Source organism: Callorhinus ursinus, unplaced genomic scaffold, assembly GCF_003265705.2.
Source record: "Callorhinus ursinus isolate GAN/ISIS: 27379988/994484 unplaced genomic scaffold, GSC_fseal_2.0 scaffold11, whole genome shotgun sequence".
NCBI lineage: Eukaryota > Metazoa > Chordata > Mammalia > Carnivora > Otariidae > Callorhinus > Callorhinus ursinus.
The window spans coordinates 38,987,250-39,013,092 of record NW_027397073.1 but is presented as its reverse complement, the minus strand read 5'-3'; the positions used below and the strand labels follow the sequence as shown (position 1 = coordinate 39,013,092).

Here is a 25,843-nt window from a genome sequence, read left to right as displayed (position 1 = left end):
TATTGCATTTTGCTTTATTGCACTTTGCAGATATTGTGTCTTTTTGCAAATTGAAGGTTGGTGGCAACGCTGCAACAAGCAAGTCTATCAGTGCCATTTTTCCAACAGCATGTGCTCACTTCATGTTCTGTGTCACATTTTTTTCATTAAAAAATTTTTTTATTGTTATGTTAATCACCATAAATTACATCATTAGTTTTTGATGTAGTGCTCCATGATTCATTATTTGTGCATAACACCCAGTGCTTCATGCAGAGCATGCCCTTTTTAATACCCATCACCAGACTAAACCAGAGGTTCCCCTCTAGAACCCTCAGTTTGTTTTTAAGAGTCCATCGTCTCTCATGGTTCGTCTTCCCATCCGATTTCCCCCCTTCATTCTTCCCCTCCTGCTATCTTCATTTTTTTTTCTTAACATATATTGCATTATTAGTTTCAGAGGTACAGATCTGTGATTCAACAGTCTTGCACAATTCACAGCACTCACCATAGCACATACCCTCCCCAATGTCTATCACCCAGCCACCCCATCCCTCCCACCCCCCCACCACTCCAGCAACCCTCAGTTTGTTTCCTGAGATTAAGAATTCCTCATATCAGTGAGGTCATATGATACATGTTTTTCTCTGATTGACTTATTTCGCTCAGCATAACACCTTCCAGTTCCATCCACATCGTTGCAAATGGCAAGATCGCATTCCTTTTAATGGCTGCATATTATTCTGTTGTATATATATACCACATCTTCTTTATCCATTCATCTGTCAATGGACATCTTGACTCTTTCCACAGTTTGGCTATTGTAGACATTGCTATTACAAACATTGGGGTGCAGGTGCCCTTTCAGATCAATACATTTATATCTTAGGGGTAAATACTTAGTAGTGCAATTGCTGGGTTGTAGGGTAGCTCTTTTTTAACTTCTTGAGGAACCTTCATACTGTTTTCCAGAGTGGCTGCACCAGCTTGCATTCCCACCAACAGTGTAGGAGGGTTCCCCTTTCTCCACATCCCCGCCAACATATGTCGTTTCCTGACTTGTTAATTTTAGCCATTCTGACTGGTGTGAGGTGGTATCTCACTGAGGTTTTGATTTAGATTTCCCTGATGCCAAGCGATGTTGAGCACTTTTTCATGTGTCTATTGACCATTTGGATGTCTTTGGAAAAATGTCTGTTCATGTCTTCTGCCCATTTCTTTATTGGATTATTTGTTCTTTGGGTGTTGAGTTTGATAAGTTCTTTATAGATTTTGGATACTAGCCCTTTATCTGATATGTCATTTGCAAATATCTTCTCCCATTCTGTCGGTTGTCTTTTGGTTTTGTGGACTGCTTCTTTTGCTGTGCAAAAGCTTTTTATCTTGATGAAGTCCCAATAGTTCATTTTTGCCCTTGCTTTCCTTGCCTTTGGTGATGTTTCTAGGAAGAAGTTCCTGTGGCCGAGGTCGAAGGGGTTGCTGCCTGTGTTCTCCTTTAGGATTTTGATGGACTCCTGTCTCACACTGAGGTCTTTCAACCATTTTGAGTCCATTTTTGTGTGTGGTGTAAGGAAAAGGTCCAGTTTCATTCTTCCGCACGTGGCTGTCCAATTTTCCCAACACCATTTGTTGAAGAGACTGTCTTTTTTCCATTGGACATTCTTTCCTGCTTTGTCGAAGATTAGTTGACCATAGAGTTGAGGGCCCATTTCTGAACGCTCTATTCTGTTCCATTGATCTATGTGTCTGTTTTTGTGCCAGTACCATACTGTCTTGATGATGACAGCTTTGTAATAGAGCTTGAAGTCTGGAATTCTGATGCCACCAGCTTTGCTTTTCTTTTTCAACATTCCTCTGGCTATTCGGGGTCTTTTCTGGCTCCATAAAATTTTAGGATTATTTGTTCCATTTCTTTGAAAAAAGTGGATGGTATTTTGATGGGGATTGCATTGAATGTGTAGATTGCTCTAGGTAGCATTGACATCTTCACAATGTTTGTTCTTCCAATCCGTGAGCATGGAACGTTTTTCCATTTCTTTGTGTCTTCCTCAAGTTCTTTCATGAGTATTTTATAGTTTTCTGAGTACAGATCCTTTGCCTCTTTGGTTAGATTTATTCCTAGGTATCTTATGGTTTTGGGGGCAATTGTCAATGGGATCGACTCCTTAATTTCTCTTTCTTCTGTCTTGTTGTTGGTGTATAGGAATGTCACTGATTTCCGTGCATTGATTTTATATCCTGCCACTGTACTGAATTCCTGTATGAGGTCTAGCAGTTTTGGGGTGGAGTCTTTGGGTTTTCCACATACAGTATCATATCATCTGCAAAGAGTGAGAGTTTGACTTCTTCTTTGCTGATTTGGATGCCTTTGATTTTTTTGTTGTTTGATTGCTGTGGCTAGGACTTCTAATACTATGCTGAATAGTAGTGGTGATAGTGGACACCCCTGCCGCGTTCCTGACCTTAGGGGGAAAGTTCTTAGTTTTTCCCTATTGAGAATGATATTCGCTGTAGGTTTTTCATAGATTGCTTTTATGATATTGAGGTATGTACCCTCTATCCTTATACTCTGAAGAGTTTTGATCAAGGAGGATGCTGTCCTTTTCAAATGCTTTTTCTGCATCTATTGAAAGAATCATATGATTCTTGTTCTTTCTTTTGTTAATGTATTGTATCACATTGATTGATTTGCGGATGTTGAACCAACCTTGCAGGCCAGGGATAAATCCCACTTGGTCATGGTGAATAATCCTTTTAATGTACTGTTGGATCCTATTGGCTAGTATTTTGGTGAGAATTTTTGCATCCATGTTCATCAAGGATATTGGTCTGTAATTCTCCTTTTTGATGGGGTCTTTGTCTGGTTTTGGGATCAAGGTAATGGTGGCCTCATAAAACGAGTTTGGAAGTTTTCCTTCCATTTCTATTTTTTGGAACAGTTTCAGAAGAATAGGTATTAATTCTTCTTTAAATGTTTGGAGGAATTCCCCTGGGAAGCCATCTGGCCCTGGGCTTTCTGTGTCACATTTTGATATTTCTCATAATATCCCAAACTGTTTCATTATTATTATACTTCTTATGATGATTTGTGATCAGTGATCTTTGATGTTATTATTGTAATTGTTGGGGAACCACAAACCATGTCCCAGGAAGACAGCACACTTAATCAATAAATAATCCATGTGTTCTGACTGCTCCACTGACCAGCCATTATCCCACTCTCTCCTTTTCTCCCTCTCCTCAGGCCACCCTATTTCCCAAGACATAACAATATTCACGTTAGGCCATTTCATAACCCAACAATGGCCTCTAAGTGTTTAGTTGAAAAAAAGAGTTGCAGGTCTCTCATTTTAAACCAAAAGCTAGAAATGATTAAGCTTAGTGAGGAAAGCATGTCAAAAACCAACACAGGCCAAAAACTAAGCTTCTTGCACCAAACAGCCAAGTTGTGAATGCAAAGGAAAAGTTCTTGAAGGAAATTAAAAGTGCTACTCCAGTGAATATGCAAATGATAAGAAAGCAAGAACAGCTATATTGCTGACCTGGAGAAAGTTTTAGGGTTATGTCAAACCAGTCACAACATTCCCTTAAGCCAAAGCCTAATCCAGAGCAGGGCCCTAAGTCTTTTCAAGGCTGAGAGAGGTGAGGAAGCTGCAGAAAAAAGTTTGAAGCTAGCAGAGGTTAGTTCATGAAGTTTATGGAAAGAAGCTATATCCATAACATTGAAGTGCAAGGTGAAGCAGCAACCGCTGATGTAGAACCTGCAGCAAGCTATCCAGAAAATCTAGCTAAGATCATTTATGAAGATGGCCACAGTAAACAAATGATTTTCAATGTAAATAAAACAGCCTTCTATTGGAAGATGCCATGTAGGACTTTCACAGCTAAAGAGGAAAAGTCAATGACTGGCTTCAAATTTTAAAGGACAGGCTAACTCTCTGTGCTCTAGAAATGGAACAACAAAGCTTGGATGACAGCACATCTGTTTACAACATGGTTTACTGAATATTTTCAGTAAATATTCTACTGTTGAGGCATTCTGCTCAGAAAAAAAGATTCCTCTCAAAATATTACTTCTTACTGATAATGAGCCTGATCACCCAAGAGCTCTGATAGACATGTACAACAAGATGAATGTTGTTTTCATGCCTACTAACACAACATCCATTCTGCAGCCCATGGATCAAGGAGTACTCTCAACTTTCAAGTCTTATTATTTAGGGAATACATTTTATAAGGCTCTAGCTGTCATTGATAGTGATTCTTCTGATGGATCTGGGCAAAGTAAATTGAAAACCTTCTAGAAAGGATTCACCATTGTAGATGTCATTAACAAAGAACATTCGTGATTCGTGGGACAAGATCAAAATATTAACATTAGTAGGAGTTTGAAAGAAGTTGATTCCAACCTTCATGGATGACTTTGTGGGGTTTAAGACTTCAGTGGAGGAAGTTAACTGCAGATGTGGTAGAAAGAGCAAAAGAACTAGAAGTGGAGCCTGAAGATGTAACTGAATTGGCACAGTCTCATGATAAAACTTGAACAGATGAGGAGTTACTTCTTATGGATGAGCAAAGAAAGTGACTTCTTGAGGTGGAAGCTACTCCTGGTGAAGATGCTGTGAAGATTGTTAAAATGACAACAAACGATCTAGAATATTAAAAATCTTAGTTGAATAGGCAGTGGCAGAGTTTGAGAAGATTGACTTCAATTTTGAAAGAAGTTGTACTGTGAGTAAAAAGCTATCAAACAGCATTGCATGCTACAGAAAAATGGTTTGTGAAAGAAAGAGCCAATCAATGTGGCAAACTTCAGTGTTGTCTTATTTTTAAAAAGTGCCACAGCCACCTCAACCTTCAGAAACCACCACTCTGATGGGTCAGCAGCCATCAGTATTAAGGCAAGACCCTCCACCAGCAAAGATTATGACTTGCTGAAAGCTCAGATGATGGTTAGTATTTTTTAGCAATGAAGTATTTTTACCTAAGGTATACACAATTTTTTAGACATAATGCTATTACACACCTAGTAGTGCAAACATAACTTTTATATGCACTGGGAAACCAAAAAAATTAATTGGACCTGCTTTATTGTGATATTCACTTTACTGCAGTTGTCTGGAACTGAACCCATGGTATCTCTGAGATATGCCTGAACTCAAAATTAATTATCCTGGATCTCGGGAATAGTAGTTCTTCTGCTTATAGGAATTAACATCTAACAAGTTATATACTAAAATAATAATTGTTATTATATATTCTTATATTAACCAGATACTAATCTCTTTCTTATTTTAGTCTTTCCTAAAATAAAAATCTGTATGGTATCAATCCTCTTAATACTTCTGAAATGCAACAAATCATATATAAATTTGAGACAATGACTGTGTACAAAACAAACAAAAATCCATGTTTTATTTTCCTTCTAAGTGCCATTACAATGGGTGAATGATTAAAGACTTAGTGGGCAGGAAAATACTGGTTAAAATAGAACTTATCACTTTTTTTACATAGATGCCCAGATCCAAAATTGAAACTTTACTTCTAGGAGACATACGGGGAAACCATAAGTGAAACCTGAATAGTGAGTATTCACCAATGATTCAGGTTGAGTGGATGATATCTGTACTTAGACTTTCTGACTAAGCCTAAAATAAAGCTGTTTCAACACTCCCAAGTCTTTTGTTTTCTTCTTGGCTATCATGAAAAAATAGTGCAATTCTTGAGGGGTGCAGTCTTATATTGGGACACAGGTTTTACAGGGTTGAAGATCTATGAGTTCACAATCAAATATCACTAAATATATGCAGTGGAAACAATGAGATTCAGAGAAACAACAAAAATTCTAATTATGCATAACCTTCAAAATCTTCAGATACACATACAGAAAATGAAATACTATGTACAAAATGTTTAAGGATATAAAAGAAGGAATTACATGCTATATGATAATGAAATGACAACTCCAGATTTCTGGGTGAAGGTACATGGCAGCATATATGTTTAGGTCCAGGAAAACAGAACAACTGCAATGAAAAGACATTTTAGATACACTAAAACTGAGTTTATGTCCTATGTTCCTACTAGAAAATATGTAATTCAGGGAGAAGTAAAATGATCCCAGAGAGAAGATCTAAGTTGTAAGTAAGAATGATGAACAATAACAAAAAATGGCAAATATATAGATAAAATAAAACAAATATTGTGAGTACAAAATAAAAATAACATAAACAATGCTAATAAAATAATATCAAACCTGAGAATTAAAATAAAGAAACTAAAATGCTTTCTAACAATAACATGTATGTCCAGAGATCAGTAGTATGAATAAAATGCTCTAATTCATTGTATTGTATGGTACTCAAAACAGTCTCTGTACTAAAAAATATGAAGCATATTTTGTTAAGACAAATGTACATAGGAAAATTTAAAGTGTAATAATAAAAATAAATTTCAAGTAACATGTTAGAGATAGTGTTTGGCCTTCAAAGTAAAGAAAGAATGAAAAGAAAAAAAAGCAAAGACTCCTCAGTCAATTAAAAAGTCAAAGGAAAGAAAAAGGAAGCAATAGGAAAGCAGGACAATTACAAAACAAAAAGATAATAGAAAGAAGTACAGATATTTAAGTGATTACAATAACCATCGATGGATTACACTCATCACTTAAGATAGAAGATTAGATTTTAAAATCTGTGACTATATATAACTACAAGACACACACTAATATCTAAAGACATAAAAGATTGAACTAAATAATAAAAAATAATATGCTAGGCAGATATTAGTCCAGTGAAATCTTAGGTATACTAGGCAAGAGAGACTTTAAGACCAATAGCATTATTTGATGTAAAGATTATTAATATATGTAAATTTAAATAGTTTTTCAATTAACTGGACACATATATTAAAAAATACTTATATGGAACTTATATGTCCTAAGAACAGAAATCAACAAATGTGTCAACACATAAGAGATTCCAACATAGCCACCTGTTTTGGCAAATCACACATTAAAATAATGATGATTAACAGGCTTAACAATCTTGATCTCTATCAAATACATGTACATATAATATACATGTATGTATAATATAATAAAATTTATAATTATACATTTATATAATATAGACTACATATATAAGCAAATACACACATAGACACACATGCCCTAAATCATAAATCACCCCATCTTCTTAAGCATACATAAAACACTAAAACTTGAAACTTTTATAAATTAAAACATAATAATGTACTCTGAGAAACAAACTGAGGGTTCTAGAGGGGAGGTGGGTGGGGGGATGGGTTAGCCTGGTGATGGGTATTAAAGAGGGCATGTACTACATGGAGCACTGGGTGTTATACGCAAACAATGAATCATGGAACACTACATCAAAAACTAATGATGTAATGTATGATGATTAACATAATTAAAAAAACATAACAATGTATAACATTGTCAATTCTGGCAAATTAACCTATAGCTACAAGGTTATTCCCATCAATGGCATTTTGGGAAACTTAAAGAAGTTGATTAAGAATTAATTTTTAAGAGCAAATAACAAAAATAGCCAAGACATTCTACAAGGAGATCAAGCTGGAAATACTTGAGCTGCAATATAAAAAGATTTGATACAAAGATATTAATTAAATCAGTATGTTTTGACAAAGGAATAGACATATTAATTAATAGAACAAAACAGAGAGCCAGAAATCTACACATATATCGAACCTGGAATTACAACATGTTTGGCATTACAGATCAGTGAGGAATGGAAAAGCTACTAATTTTTAGTTGATTTTGAATGTAAAAAATGATCCAATCTTCATACTAAATGTAAAAATAAATTCTATACATATTAAAAACTTAAATGTGAAAGGCAAATTAAAAAATTAGAAGTATAAGAAAATGTCTTATATACATAAAGGAAAAGACTTTTAAATTCTACTTTATCAGAACTTTGTTCATCAAGAAGCAGCATAAAAGTAAAAAGATAAGCCATAATTGGGAGAAGATATTTGCCACATACATAACCAACCAAATATTAGCCTCTAGAATATATCTATATATAAATATATATGAGCAACACCAATATAAGAAAGAAAAAAGTTATAAAGCTCAATGATAAAATGGACAACAGACATTTCTTCACAAAGAAAACACAATTTGTTAGTATTAGGAAAAGGAAAGTTAATAACACAATGAGACACTCCTGATACCCATTAGATTATGGGTAATTATCTGCTTTAAATAAAAATAAAAACAATAATAACAGTTTATATATTATTTTTATTATTATTAATATTTGGTGAGCATTTGCTAAGTGTTAGGCACTTGTGAAGAACACCTGTATCTCAGTTTTTTTAATATAAAATGTGTACTGTTCTCATTTTATAGGATAGAAAAAGGGTGTTTAGCAAGATTAATAAGTAACTTGGGGGGAGGAGGTTCAAGATGGCAGTATAGGAAGATCCTGAGCTCACTTCCTCCCATGGACACACCAAATCTCCAGCTACATATGGATCATTTCCCTCTGAAAAAGATCTGAAAAACAGATTAATTGTCTATAACAAAGGAAAAAAGGACCACATTGAGACAGGTGGGAGAGGCAGAGGCTCTTGCAGAAAATCCCACATCCTGTAGAGCAATGCACAATAGTGAGGGATCTCATCAAATAACTGCTTCTTCTGGAGGAGTGAAAGGTTGGTGCTCCACATCAGGCACCCAGGCCCCTGGGATCTCCACTGGCAAAATGAGCCCCTAGAACACCTGGCTTGGAAAACCAATGGGGCTAACATCCAGGGGTCCCAAACAGATTTCTCTCTTGGAGGGCTTGTGTGCAGTCTAGCTCACCTGGAGACCCACTGAAAAAAAGTGGTTTGAGAAGCACCTAGACTATATGTGAGAGAGATTCATTTGCTGAGCTGGGGGCATCAACTGGAGAGGTGAGGGATAGTTGCTAGATGCTCTCTAAAGATGGAGGCATGGCAGATGTTACTGTTGCAGTCTCCACATAACCTGCTAGTACAGGCAGCGAGATCAGACACAGTACCCTCCCACCACCTTGCGGGGATGAGTGGGGGTGTGCTGTCATGGCATTTGCTGAGGCAGGAGACCATGGGCATTTGCAGCACTCCTTCATGCCCTGGCTGGGGCTCATAAGTGTGAGTGGTTGTGAGATTCTTTGGTACCCAGCCTAAAGTGAACATACGCACACAGACAAGGCACTTTCCCACTGCCTTTCTGAAGCTGGCGAGTATGCCCTGCCCCCAACGCTCTCCTGCTTTCTTGCTAAATCCAACAGATATACACAATCCACACAGGAGATACTTCTTGATTGGCTCTGTTGACCAAGAGGACTGGCATTCCAGAGCTCCAGGAGATTGTAACAATTGGAAAGATAGTTCTTGGTGGGCCACAACACCCAGGGCATGGAGAGAATACTGAAACACACCACCAGTCTTCCTGTGAAAAAGACCTATTTACTTACACTGGAGCTTCAGCCTGAGGGGTAAGCCTCAGGTTTCCCACACTGTAGAGGCTAAGGAGGCAAGGAACATAAGCAGGGAGACACACTTTGGCCTTGCTACAGCTTGATGAGACTTCACAAGAAGGAGATTATACACTCACCCGGAGCCCAAAGTTTTGCAAAGGTTGCCCAGAGTATACCTCCAGATCCTCTAGTCCAGAGGACAGCAGGGATTACCACTGCAGCCCCACAGGATTGCATATATTTGAATACTTTAAAAGCTGCTGCTTGAGGGTCTGGTTCCAATCAGCTTACTCCAGGTGCTAAAGGAAACTCCTCCTCTTGGATTGCTGACAGTTCTTGGCAGAGCCTCTAAAGTAGGGCATTTCAAGAATAAATCATGCAGTGGAGACAATCACAAAGGTTAAAGAGACAATTAAGAGCTAGGGCAAAATTAAATGAGAAGGGCATCATTTACACAAGGCCATTCCTTCAATACTGAGAGGTGTAGCTATTTCACACATACATAGTAACAAACAGAGTCAAGCAAAATGAGGAACAGAAAAATATGTTCCAAACAAAAGAAAATAAAACCTCAGAAAAAGACCTTAATTATATGGAAATAAGTAATCTACCTGATAAAGAATTCGAAGTAATGATAATAAAGATGCTCACTGAACTTGGGCAACAAATGGATGAACACTCAATAAAGAACTGAGAAAGAGACAGAAAATATAAGAAGGTACCAAACAGAAGTTACAGAACTGAAGAGTAAAACTGAAAACTGAAACCAAACTGAAAAATGCACTTGCACCGGGGGAGGGGGTGGTGGTAGGGTGGTGGTGGTGGGGGTTGGGGGGTGGTGTTCAACAGGAGACTGGATGAAATAGAAGAACAGATCACTAAGCTGGAAGATAGAGCAGAGGAACTAACCCAGAGGGAGCAGCAAAAAGAAAAAAGAATTTTAAAAATAAAGATAACTTAAGGGACCTGTGGAACAATATCAGGTGCAAACATTAGCATTATAGGGATCCCAGAAGAAAAAGATAGAGAGAAAGGGATAGAAAACTTATTTGAAGAACTAATGGCTGAAAACTTCCCTAGCCTTGGGGTGGAAAAAGGCATCCAGATTCAGGAATCCCAGAGAGTTCCAACTAAGTGGAACCCAGAGAGACCCACACCAAGACACATTATAATTAAATTGTCAAAATTTAAAGATAGAGAATCTTTAAAGCAGTGAGAGAAAAAGAAATTGTTACATACATACAAGGGAAACCCCAAACTCAGCAGGATTCTCAGCAGAAAGTTTGCAAACCAGAGGGAGTAGAATGACATATTCAGAGGTCTGAAAGAAAAAAAAAACAACAAAAATAAAACAACACTTCCAACTAAGAATATTTTACCCAACAAGGTGATCATGAAGATTTGAAGGACATATAGAGTTTTCTAGACAAACAAAACCTAAAGAGTTCCTCACTACTAAACTAGACTTACAAGACATATTCAAGGAACTTCTTTTAGCTGAAAAGAAATGGCACCAAGTAATAACAGGAAAACATATGAAAGTAAAAATCTCATTGAAAAAGGTAAATATATGGTAAAGATAGTGGATTAATCAGGACGCCTGGGTGGCTCAGTTGGTTAAGTGTCTGCCTTTGGCTCAGGTCATGATCCCAGGGTCCTGGGATCAAGTCCTGCATCGGGCTCTTTGGTCAGCAGGGAGCCTGCTTCTCCCTCTACCTGCTGCTCCACCCTGCTTGTGCTCTCTCTCTCTCTCTGTCTCTGACAAATAAATAAATAAAATCTTTAAAAAAAAGTGGATTAATCACATAGAGAGCTACTAAGAAGGTTAAAAGACAAGGGTAGTAAAATTAACTAAAACTATAGTAATTAGTTAAGGGGTACATAAAATAAAAAGATGTTGTGGTGCCTGGGTAGCTCAGTGAGTTGAGTGTCTGACTCTTCACCTCAGGGTTGTGAGTTCAAGCCGCATGTTGGGCTCCATGTTGGGCATGGAGCCTACCTAAAAAATAATAACTAACTAACTAACTAACTAAATAAATAAATAAAGGAAAAGGATGAAAAAAAGTGACATCAAAAATGTAAAATGTGGAGGAAGAAGTAAAAATATAGAGTTTTGAAATGTGCTCAAATTTAAGTTGCTGTGAATTTAAAATAGACATACATAGGATGATACAGGTAAACCTCACACAAAAGGGCACAAAAGGTTTACAGGCAAAACCACAGAGCAAAAACTTATAATGTATACACAAAAGACAATGAAAAAGGAATATAACATAACACTAAAGAAAGTCATCAAACCACAAGGGAAGAGAGAAAGAGAAGAAAAGAACAGAGAACTACAAAAACATAAAGAAAACAATCAACAAAGTGGCAATAAACATATTCCTATCAATAATTGCTTTAAATATGATGGACTAAAGTCTCCAATCAAAAGACGTAGAGTGGCTGAATGGATATAAAAGGACACATCTATATGCTGCCTCTAAGAGACTTCATTCAGAAGTAAGGAACAAGATAGGGATATCCACTCTCACTGTTACTATTTTTTAAATTTTTATTGTTATGTTAATCACCATAGATTACATCATTAGTTTTTGATGTAGTGTTCCATGATTCATTGTTTGTGCATAACACCCAGTGCTCCACGCAGAATGTGCCCTCTTTAATACCCGTCACCAGACTAACCCATCCCCCCACCCCCCTCCCCTCTAGGACCCTCAGTTTGTTTTTCAGAGTCCATCATCTCTCATGGTTCATCTCCCCCTCCGATTTTCCCCCTTTATTCTTCCCCTCCTGCTATCTTCTTCTTCTTTTTCTTCTTTTTTTAACATATATTGCATTATTTGTTTCAGAGGTACAGATCTGTGATTCAACAGTCTTGCACAATTCACAGCACTCACCATAGCACATACCCTTACTATTTAACACAGTACTGGAAATCTTAGCCTCAGCAATCAGACAACAACAACAACAACAACAACAACAACAACAAATAAAAGGATCCAAATCAGCAAGGGAAAGGTCAAACTTCCACTATTTGCAGATGACATAATACTCTATGTAGAAAACTTGAAAGATCACCAAAAAATTGCTAGAACTAATACATGAATTCAGCAAAGTCACAACATATAAAATCAATGTACAGAAATGTTGCCTTTCCAAACACCAATAATGAAGTAGCAGAAAAAGAAATCAAGGAATCGATCTCACAATTGCATCAAAAACCATAGTGTTACTGGAGTGGTTGGGGGTGGGAGGGATGGGGTGGCTGGGTGATAGACATTGGGGAGGGTATGTGCTATGGTGAGCTCTGTGAATTGTGCAAGACTGTTGAATCACAGATCTGTACTTCTGAAACAAATAACGCAACATATTTTAAGAAAAAAGAAAAAGAAGAAGATAACAGGAGAGGAAGAAAAGGGGAGTATGTCAGAGGGGGAGACGAACCATGAGAGATGATGGACTCTGAAAAACAAACTGAGGGTTCTAGAGGGGAGGGGGGGAGGGGGATGGGTTAGCCTGGTGATGGGTATTGAGGAGGGCACATTCTGCATGGAGCACTGGGTGTTATGAACAAATAATGAATCATGGAACACTGCACCAAAAACTAATGACGTAATATATGGTGATTAACATAACAATAAAAAAATTAAAAAAAAAGATGCCATTGACACGAAGCCAAACGCACAGAAGGATCCCATTTTTGTAATAAATAAATAATATATAGATATAAGCATAAAAAAAACCATAAGATAACTAGGAATAAACCTAATCAAAGAAGTAAAAGATCTGTACTCTGAAAACTATAGAACACTTATGAAAGAAATTGGAGAGGTCACAAAGAAATGGAAAAACATTCCATGATCATGGATTGGAAGAACACTGTTAAAATGTCTATACTACCTAAAGCAATCTACACATTTTTTTAAATGTAAATTTTAGTTAGTGAACATACAGTGCAATACTGGTTTCTGGAGGAGATTCAGTGATTCATCACTTGTATACAACTAATCTTCGACAAAGCAGGAAAGAATACCCAATGGAAAGAAGACAGTGTATTCAACAAATAGTAGCATTGGGAAAATTGGACAGGAACATGCAAAAGAATGAAACTGGGCCACCTTCTTACACCATACACAAAAATAAATTCAAAATGGATGAAAGACCTAAATGTGAGTCTTGAAACCATAAAATCCTAGAGGAGAACACAGGCAGCAACCTCTTTGAACTTGGCCATAACAACTTCTTACAAGTCACTGGAGGCAAGGGAAACAAAAGCAAAAATGAACTATTAGGACTTCATCAAGGTAAAAAGCTTCTGCACAGTGAAGGAAACAATCAATAAAACTAAAAGGCTATCTGCAGAATGGGAGAAGACATTTGCAAATGACATATCTGATAAAGGGTTAGTATCCAAAATCTATAAAGAACTTATCAGACTCAACATCCCCCCAAAATAATCCAGTTAAGAAATGGGCAGAAGATATGAACAGATGTTTTTCTAAAGAAGACATCCAGATGGCTTATAGATACATGATGATGCTCAACATCATCATCAGGGAAATACAAATCAAAACCACAATGAGATACCACCCCCCCACCTGTCAGAATGGCTAAAATTAACACAAGAAACAACAGGTGTTGGCAAGGATGTGGAGAAAGGGGAACTCTTTTACACTGTTGGTGGGAATGCAAACTGGTGCAGCCACTCTGGAAAACAGTATGGAGGTTCCTCAAAAATTTAAAAATAGAACTCCCCTATGATCCAGCAATTGCACTACTAGGTATTTACCCAACGGGTATATAAATACAGATTTGAAGGGGTACACACACCATGATGTTTATAGCAGCATTATCAAAAATAGCCAAACTATGGAAAGAGCCTAAATGTCCACTGACTGATGAATGGATAAAGAAGATGTGGTATATATACATAATGGAATATTACTCATCCATCAAAAAGAATGAAATCTTGCCAATCTCAATCATGTGGACAGAGATAGAATGTATTATGTTAAGTGAAATAAGTCAGTCAGAGAAAGACAAGTACCATGATTTCACTTATATGTGGAATTTAAGAAACAAAACAGATGAACATATTGAAGGGGGGGAAGAAAAGAGCAAGGGAAACAAACCATAAAAGATTCTTAATGATAGAGAACAAACTGAGGGTTGATGGAAGGGGGTAGGTGGGGGATGGGCTAGATTGGTGGTGGGTATTAAGGAGGGCACTTGTTATGAGAGCACTGAGTGTTGTATGTAAGTGATGAATTGCTGAATTCTACTCCTGAAACCAATATTGCACTGTGTGTTGACTAACCAGAATTTCAATAGAAATTTGAAGAAAAATAAAGTGGAAGGATGAAAAAAATATTTCATTCAAATGGAAATCAAAAAAAGATGATGTAACTATACTCTTTCCAGACAAAAAAGACTTTAAAATGAAGACTGTAAAAGAAGACAAAGAGAGTCTCTGCATAATGATAAAGGGGTCAATCCGGAAAGAAGTATAACATTTATAAATATATATGCACCCAACATAGGAACACCTAAATATATAAAGCAAATATTAACAGACCAAAAGAGAGAAACTGACAGTAGTACCAATAATAATAGATTTTAACACCCAAATTATGTCAATGGACTGATCATACAGACAGAAAGTCTATAAGGAAACATCAGCTTTAAATCATACAAAAGACCGGATGGACTTAATAGATATATTCTGAATATTCCATCCAAAAGCAGTAGAATATACGTTCTTCTCAGGTACACATGAAACATTCTCCAGGATAGCTCACATGCTAGACCACAAAACAAATCTCAAATAATTCAAGACTAAAATTACAATGGTATGAAACTAGAAATCAGTCACAAGAAGGAAACTGGGAAAACTACAAATAAGTGGAGATTAAATAACATGTTACTGAACAACTACTGAATCATAGAGGAAATCAAAGGAGAAATAAAAAATACCTAGAAACAAATGAAAACAGAAATATGACATATCAAAGTCTATGGAATGCAGCAAAAGCAGTTCTAAAAAGGAAGTTTAAAGAAATATAGGCCTACCTCTAGAAATAAGGGAAATCTCAAATAAATAATTTAACTTTATATCTAAATGAATAAAAAAGAAAAAAAAACCCAAGAATAGTAGAGAGAAGGAAATAATTAAGATCGGAGTGGAAATAAATGAAATATAAACTAAAAAAGATAATAGATCAATGAAATTAATAGTTCTTTTTTTTTTTTTAAAAGATAAACAAAATTGACAAACCTTTAGCTAGACTTACCAGGAAAAAAACAGAGAGAGCTCAATAAATAAAATTAGAATTGAAAGAGAAGTCATAACTGATACCAAAGAAAAACAAAGGATCCTAAGAGTCTACTATGAACAATTATATACCAATAAATTTGACAATCTAGAAGAAATGAATAAATTCCTAGAAGCTTACAATCTTCCATGACTAAATCATAAATAAATAGAAAATTGAATAGACCAATTACTAGTAAGGCGATTGAATAAGTAATCAAAAACCTCTAAATGAACAAAAGTCCAGGACCAGAAGACTTCACTGGTAATTTCTTACCAAACATTCGAAGATTTAATACCTGTCCTCAAACTCTTCCAAAAAATGGAATAGGAAGGAAAGCTCCCAAACTCATTTTATGAGGCCAGCATTGCCTTGATACCAAAAACCAGCCAAGAACCCCACAAAGAAAAGAAAATAACAAGCCAGTATCCCTGATGAACACAGATGCAGAAATCCTCAACAAAATAATTAGCAAACCAAATTTAATAATACATTAAAAGGATCATACATCATGATCAAATGGGATTTATTCCAGGGGTCAAGGGTAGTTCTACGTCCACAAATCAATGTGATACACCACATTAACAAAATGAAAAAAAATATAAAAAAAAATACAATCATCTCAATAGATGCAGATAAAGCATTTTACAAAGTTCAACTCATTTATGATTAAAAACTCTCAATCAAGTAGGCATAGAGAGAATGTAACTTAACATAATAAAGGCCATATATGACAAACCCACAGCTAACACCATACTCAATGGTGAAAAGCTGAAAGCTTTTCCTCCAGGATCGGGAATGAGAAAGAATGCCCACTATTTTCACTTCTATTCAACATAGTATTAGTAGTATTAGGCCAACAGGTCAAGAAAAAGAAATAGAAGGCATCCAAATTAGAAAAAAGTAGAAGTAAAAGTGTCACTACTTGCAGATGTCATGATACTTTTATAGAAAACCTAAAGACTATACCAAAAAATGTAAGAATAAATGAATTCAGTAAAGTTATTAAAAAAAACAAGATCAATATACAAAAATCTACTGTGTTTCTATTTACTAATAACAAACTATCAGAAAGAGGAATCAAGAAAATATTCCCAGTCATAATTGCATCAAAAAAGAATACCTAAAAACAAATTTAACCAAGGTGATGAAAGACCTGTGCGTGGAAAACTGTAAATCATTGATGAAAGAAATTGGAGACACAAATAAATGGAAAGGTAGTCTGTGCTCATTGATTGGAATAATTAATATTGTTAAAATGTCCATACTACCAAAGCAGTCTACAGATGCAGTGCAATTCCTATCAAAATTCTAATATTACTCAGCCAACAAAAAGAATAAAATTTTGCCATTTGTAGTGACATGGATGGAGCTAGAGTGTATTATGTTAAGTGAAATAAGTCAGCCTGAGAAAGACAAATACCATATGATTTCACTCATATGTGTAATTTAGGAAACAAAACAAATGAATGTGTGGGAAGGAGAAAAAAAAGGAGGGAGAAGGAGAGAGACTCTTAAAGATAGAGAACAAACTAAGGGGTGTGGGTGGGGGATGGGCTAAATGGGTGATGGGTATTAAGGAGGGCAGTTGTTATGATGAGCACTGGGTGTTATATGTAAGTGATGAATCACTAAATTCTACTCCTAAGTCAATATTATACTATATGTTAACTAACTAGAATTTAAATAAAAGTTTGGAAGAAAAAAAATTCTAATGACACTTTTCACAGAACATAGAACAAATAATTCTAACATTTGTATGCAACCACAAAAAACCCTGAATAGCCAAAATACTTTCAAGAGAAAACAAAGCTGAAGGTATCATGATTCCTTGACTGCAAACAATTTAGGTTTACACCCAGAGGAATAGAAAAAGAACAAACAAAGCTCAAGGGTAGTAGAAAGAAGGAAATAATAAAGATCAGAGTGGAAATAAATAAGAGACTGAAAAGATAATAGAAAAGATCAATGAAATTAATAGCTGCTTTTTAAAAAAAGATAAACAAAATTGACAAACCTGTGTCCATCAATGGCTGAATGGGTAAAGAAGATGTGAGATATATGTATTTTATATAAACAATCTGATACACACAATGGAATACTACTCAGCTACTCAGCTATAAAAAAGAATGAAATCTATTTGCAACAACATGGATGGACCTTGAAGGTACTGTACTAAGTGAAATAAGTCAGAGAAAGACAAATATCACATGATTAACAAATGTGTGGTATCTAAAAAAATAAAACAAACAAAGAAATAAAACAAAACAAATCCCAGACTCACAGATACAGATAACAGTTTAGTGGTTTCCAGAGGTAAAGCAGGTTGGTGGGGGCAAAATGGGGGAAGGGGCTAAGAAGTACAAACTTCCAGTTATAAAATAAGTAAGTCATAGGAGATGTACAGAATGGGGAATACAGTCAATGATGTTGTATTACCTTTGTAAAATAGCAGATGGTAACTAGACTTATTGTGGTAACCATTTTGCATTGTATACAAATGCTGAATCACTATGCCATACACCTGAAACTAATATAATATTGTATGTTAACCACACCTCAATAAAAAAAAAACTTGCTATGTAATGATAAAGCCTAGATTAAAATCCACATCTGTTTGACTTCATACCCTATACTTTTAACCATAACACTTGATAATAATTGCTGGATAAATTAAACAGTTAACTAAGGCAACTACTGTGTGCCTATAAATTTTCAAGGCATTAGATACACAGTGATGAACAAGAGTCCAGGACAATGAAGCCTAATAGAGTTTATAATCTATGGGGGAAAATGGACTTGATGCTCCCAGAGTTTTGTGTTATCCCATAATTTAAAAAATGAATCTGAACATTGCTTTACCCCAGGTAGTGTATCTACTGAGATACTGATTTTTGGTACTGTATATGGTTGTGGAAATAGTATAGAAATAATAGGAACTTTCAGGCCCTCTCAAATCATACCTCAAAAGTGGCTTCATAAGCTGTAAATTCAACTTGTAGACAGTCAGAGTTCTTGGAATAAATGAAAGTGTAATAGTTGAACCAATTTTATTATATTTTCTGTCATGTTAGTGTAAGTACTGTCAAATCAAACAATTGTGTTTTTTTTTCTTTCACTTTGAGTAAATGAGCTTTGTGGAGATCTAGTCACTCCTTTATTCTTTTGACAGCTTGTTATGCTCATTACATGATATGTGGGATTATCAAATCAATAAGATTTCACTGTTTCTGAAACACATTATAAAATGGGATAAACTTTTTGAATATTTCTAAATACAAGTTTCAAGTCAAACTTAAAATCAGAAGGTTATATTCAAAACATAGAGGCTGACACACAAAACTATTTATGACATTCTTACACCATAGCTCATGGGCATTCAAAATTTGCTTTGGAAGTAAGTAAAAAAACAAGATGATAGCTGAGAAAATTTTGAAGTCTTTGAGTAAAGGGGAAAAATAAGGTATATGGATGGACATAGTGAAAATATGAGTAGATTTCTGAAGAAAAGGAAAGACAGAATTTTTTTTTAAGTGAGAAGGACCAACCAATGGTAGTTGGTTGTATGTCTGCTTTCTCTGTTAGACCAGTAGGTCCTTGAGGGCATGGTTGTGTGATAATCATTTTTGTGTTCCCTACACCTCATTCAGGGCCAGGTATATGGAAATCCTCAACAAATATTATTTGATTAATTTAATTAATAAATATAAAGCCTTTAATGAGGCCAAGGAAGCTGGGTTCTTTTCACTTCGATTACAACAAATCGTACATTGTAAAATTTTATTAGCTATTATGTCTGTTGAACCATCACTACAGGTTAAGTCTGTACAATATAGTCTTGTATTACAACAGAGATTTCTACTCTATGAGGAAGTCTTTCCTGAGGCTCCCTGCCCCAGGCAGAAAGAAAATTCTTCCTCCTCCATGCTCCCATAGACGTCTAATATTATCTCTAATAAAGCATGTGTTACATTGAATCATAAATCTTTTTAACATGCACATTTTATCAGTAGATTCTGAGCATACTGAGCTAAAGATAATGTTTGCTTTGTTCCCAGTTATCGTAACATATTTCTTAGCACCATAGCAGGGTAAGAGAAAACATACTGTGCAAGGGTAAACCAAGTCCCCTCTTTCCCAAGATCTCCATTCTAAAACTTGGATTCTGTGACTAGATTACCTAATATGGCAAAAGGGACTTTACAGATGTAATTAAGAATGCAACTATATTACCTAATACGGCAAAAGGGACTTTACAAATGTAATTAAGAACACTGAGATGAGGAGATTATCTTGGATTATCTAGGTGAGCCCAATGTAATTATAAGAGCCCTTATAAGAGGGAGACAGGATCATCAAAGGCAGAGGAAGTTATATGAAGACAGAAATAGTCAGTGAAGATGTCATGATGCTATGTAGATATCACTATGAGGAAGAGATCACAAGCTAAATAAGTTTTACAAAATAAAGCAATTATTATTTAAACATATGGACTATTTGTTCAGTCCTGAATGCGAGTCCTCAAGAGTAATTTAAAAATATAATTTTATTATTAACGACTGCCTTTGTTTCAATCATGGCATCAACTCTTACTATTGTTGTGATATTGAATAATCTTGCTTAACCTCACTGTTTCCCCTCACCAGTTCTTCTTATATTAAATCAGAGGTACAACTTAATCCAAAACAAATATCAATGGAACTTATCTGGGGGTAGGTATTTAAAAGTGACTTTAAAATTTAAAGTTGTAGAAGTGCAAAGAATGCATATTTTTGTTATATTTTTGGCAGAATAAACAGTAAAGTGGAAGATGCTGCTATATATTGTAAGATATACCAAAACCATAATCAAAATCTGGATTTTCTGAAAGGATTAACAGATACACCAGTGAATCTGAACTGATAATTGTGAAATAAATGTAGTAATGCTAACATTTAACATTAATGAGCTATTGATATTGCCAGGCACTGTTCTAAGCACTTTATATGTATTATTTTTTAATTTCCTCATAAACCTGAGTTAGATACTTATTAATATTCCTATATTATTTACAAAGAAACTTAAGCACAGAAATATTAAGTAATTTTAACTAAGGACATTGAGTTAGGAATTAGTATGCAAGAAATTTAAGTTAAAGAAAGCAGACCACATCAAAAATGTTAAGGAAACTGGAAATTTAGAAAAGTATAAATCATATCTTCAGCTCATATCATATACCAAATAATATTTCATTTTATGTGAAACCCTCATATCATATATAATTTTAAGTAGGATATAAAACTGCAAATATAATATGATTTCAAACTGGTAAAATATGAATTGAAGAGTTAAATACAAATAATTAAACCATAGGAACAAAGGAAAATCCAGATCAATTTTTTAACTGATCCTAGAACAGGCAAGTATTTTCTAAGTATAAAACAGTATACTAAAAAAGAAAAATCTGGATGCATTTCACCACAAGCAAAATTTAAACCACTGTATTATGAAAACCCCAAAATTTGAATCTAGAAAATAGTGAAGCAAAAAAGTGTAAAATATGATATAAGTAGATCACACAAACCAGTAAGAAAAAAGAATAATACCTCAACAGAAAAAATGAGCAAAGAGCTGAGAGCAGGAACATATTAGAAATGAATTAATACAAATGTTAAACTTATAGGAAATCCAAAGTTACATATATTAAAGGAATATAAAAAAATGACAATGAAATGGCAGAACTCACCCCACTCCAATTTACAAAAATTTAAAAGCATAATTCAAAACTCTTTAATTTTGATGATAGGCTTTTCGCCTTGGGAATCATAAAAAACCTCTTTAATGGATCAAATTAACACTAATAATATTTGCACTCATTATGAGGGGGTGGTTGTTGCAGGGAAGGCAGGTATGTGTGATGGTTAATTTTACATGTTAATTTGACTAAGCCATTATACCCAGATATTTGATTAAATGCATTTTTAGATGTTTTCATGAAAGTATTTTTCGGATGGGATTAACATTTAAATCGGCAGACTTTGCGTAAAGCAAATTGCCCTCCATAACATGAGTGGATCTCATCTAATCAGTTGAAGGCCTTAGCAAAGAAGACTGAAGTCTCCCAAGAGAGAAAACTGCCAGCGACTGCCTTCGGAGTTGAACTGCAACACTTCCTGGAGTTTCCAGCCTGCCAGCCTACGCTGCAGATTTGGTATTCACCAGCCTCCATAATCATGAGACAATTCCTTAAAATAAATACTTCTCTCTCTCTGTCTCTCCCCACCCCACAGATAGGTGTGCTCGTGCACACATGCGTGCGTGCATCCTATTTCTCTGGGGAACCCCGACTAATACAGCAGCTACCTAAGGAAGGTAAATACAGTTGTTTCACATATTAGCAATTTTGATATAAGAGCCTTTTGGGAAAAAAACAATCATCTCATTTATTCTTATACGATCCAAAATAAATACATGCTACTTATTTCTACAGTTCTACTTTTCTGATGAAAGAGAAAACAACCACCTTTACTATACGATTCCTGCCACAAGTGAAGAGCTAGAAATAGAACTAGAGTACAATATTGAATATAAATATGCTATGTTTCCAAATGATTTTGTTGCCTTTCACTTAAGTTTAGATAGAATTACTTATGTTTAAATAAAAGGTTATGTTTCAAAAGGAAAAATAAATAAGCACATTGCTCTTTCAACATGAGATTAATTTATAATCTAATTTAGTTATCATATATAAGGATCTGTGAGATTCAACTGTTCACTGCATTAATACCATATTTTTAGAGTAAGTCATCTTTAGGATAAAATTGTTGATTACTGCTCAGCCATTAAATAGGCTAAGATATCTAAGCCTATTTAAGATTGAAGGGGCACCTGGGTGGCTCAGTTGGTTAAGGATCTGCCTGTGGCTCAGGTCATGATGTCAGGGTCCTGGGATTGAGCCCCATGTTGGGGTCTCTGTGAGTCTGCTTCTCCTTCTCTCTCTGCATCCCCCTCTTGCTCATGCTCACTTTTTCTCTCTTAAACAAATAAATAAAATCTTAAAAAAAGACTGAATTGCTTTGGTTTCATGTTTCATCTCAGAATGTTTATTAAGAGGTACTGTTTTAAGATGGGAAAGTCCTAAAGCTTCAACACATTGTGTGAGGTAATTTATCTATAAGGTAACAATCCTTGGAGAGAAATGTACAAATAAATGTCTAATGAATATTCTTTGATGGCAATGATGACAATTTTTAATTCCCAATTTAATGAATTTTTTTAAAAAGTTAATCTTAAAGCTACAATTATTTGCTTGTGTTTAGATATCATATAAGCAATAGTAGTCATAACAGTTTACATTTAGCTAGTGTTTTTTTATAAATCAAATGTTTTGGAGATAGATGCATTATCTTAGGGAATACTCCCTATACCACTGTGCTAGCAGAATTCTAAGATGATTCCCAATGAGTCATGGCCTTGTAGAATTGCTTTGAGTGCAGGCAGAACCTGTGACTTACTTCTAATCAGTAGAATATGGCAAAGGTGATAGAGTGTCACTCTTATGATTATGTTAGATTATATGGTTGCATAACTCTGTCTTAGCAGGCAGAGGGAGAGTGGACCCTATTGGTCTTGAAGAAGTAAGCACTATGCTGTGAGAGGGCTAGTGATAGGGCTACAATGCAGCTAGGATCTGTACAGGCCTCAGGAGTTGAGAGAGATCCCTGGCTGGTAGTCAGCAAGAAAAAACTGAGTATGGGCAGCAAATGTGACCTTGGAAGAGGATCCTGACCTTAAGAAAGAAACACAGATTTGTTGACAACTAGAGTGTAATCTTATGAGATCCTGCGCAGAGGACCCAGTTAAACTATGCCTACACTTCTGATCTATGGAAATTTTGATACTAAGTTGAAATCTGTAGTAATTTGCTATACAACAATAGAAAACTGTTACAAGCACTAATACAAAAAACTTCTACAAACTATTACTATTTAGGAGAAGTAGTAATTCATACATAGAAGTCATGTAAACATCCCATTTCCACAAAGCATGTAAAAGATTCATATCTTTCTCTACCCAAAGGCAAGTCCTGTGACCTTCTTATTTTGGCACAGAAAATATAGTTGTAATAATAGTTGATCTTGGGGTTCTATTGTCATGATTTTACAACGTATACAGTAAATGATATATAAATCAACTTTCATTTCTTACATGTGATTATGGGAGTTAAAAATTACTTTTCTCTCTTAGAAACAGGCAACTTCCTGTAAATGGAAATTTCAAGCTAAAGTTCATGTACTTACTGATGAGTTCTGTGGCTGGTCTGTCATTACATTATCATCTGCCTGAGAGCACTGCAACTCAAGATTAAGGAAATAGGACTCCTTAATCTTTATCTAGTGACTTAAATTACATTGGTACTCTTATTGCTGTCAAATAGGAGGTGGTGGTAGATCCTAGCCAATGGAAAAGAGTTCTCACAGTCCTGGGGTACATGAAAAAACTATTATTTTCTTAGATAGGTCTTCTTCTTGCTTAGATCACAATTTTATATTTTTTCTCTCCTCAGACCTCCAGTACCTCTTCCTCCATCCTTATACCTAACTGAACTTGCTCTCCAATTCACTGAAAAATATTAAGGAAATAAAAAAAAAACCTTCACAAACTTCCAGCATCCATCTCTCATTTATCTTTATGCCAGTATACTCTACTTTCTCTCCTGTTACTGTGGATGCTCCTAGTGAAGGCCAATCTCTCAACTTGAGCAATAGATCTCACCCTCTGTCACCAACTCAAAGGATGGTATCTCAACAATTCTTCAATTATTCCCTAAGTCTACTGGCACGTCAGTTCCCCATTCTCTACTTGATCATTTGTATTAGTGTACAAACGTTTTGAAAAAACAGATCCTTTCTTGGTCACATTTCATTGTCTAGTATTTATTTTTCACTTTACGTTTATATAAAAAGGTCTTTAGTAAGGCATTTATACTCATGTTTCCATAATTTCTTCCCTCATTTTCTCTTGAAACTATTCCAATCAGATTTTGTTACTCCCTTATAATTCAGCTAAAATTCTTATCAAGGTAACCAACAACTTCCCTATTCTGAGATTATCTTATCTGGTCTAGTGATTATAAACATCATATGTGGAATACTTTCATGTCATTATCATCAGCAAGAACATTTCTGTTGAACTTAAAAATCATCTGTCAGCAGTCCACCATATATTTCCACTTGGATGTCTGAAATGCATCTCAAGTTTTACGTGATCAAAACTGAGCTCCTCATACTTTCCCCTAAACCTGTCTTCTCTGCAGCTTTCCCTTTGTTAAAGGCAATTTCGTTCTTCTGCTTGCTTAGGCAAGCCATCCTGGTCATCCTTTACTCCCTTATTTTTCTTCCTACTATCATCCAGTCATCAGAAATTTCTACTGGCTCTATCTTTAAAATATATCCAGAATTTGATGACTTCTCACCACAGCCACAGGCACCACCTTGATCCAAGCTATCATGATCTCTTTTCTGGATTACTAAAATAGCCTCCCTACTTATGTCTATAACTCCTTTCAGTCTATTCTGAACCCAGCAAAGTGACCCAGCTGAACTGTAATTTAGATTTTGTCATAAATCTGTTCAAAATCTTCACTGCTTTTCAATCTTTGTAGATAAGCAAATAGTTTGCAAGGCTCTAAATAATATGGCTAGAAATAAATGATATAGAAACCAAAAAACATTAGATCAATGAAACCAGGAGCTAGCTCTTTGAAAAAATTAATAAAATTGATAAACCCCTCACCAGACTTATCAAAAAGAAAAGAGAAAGGACCCAGGTAAATAAAACCACAAATGAGAGAAGAGAAATAACAACAAGCACACAGAAATACAAACAATTATAAGAGAATATTATGAAAAAACATAGCCAACAAATCGGACAGCCGGGAAGAAATGGATAAATTCCTAGAAACATATAAACTACCAAGATTGAAACAGGAAGAAATAGAAAACTTGAACAGACTGATAACCAGCAAAGAAACTGAATCAGTAATTTAAAAACTCCCAACTAACAAAAGTCCAGGGGCCA

General features: G+C 35.3%; 1 protein-coding gene across 7 annotated transcripts in view; it reads right to left on the bottom strand.

The window, feature by feature from the left end:
- The window catches only part of CCDC178 (coiled-coil domain containing 178), a 427,560-nt gene that overhangs the window by 63,048 nt on the left and 338,669 nt on the right, over positions 1-25,843 (bottom strand). The window lies entirely within an intron of this gene.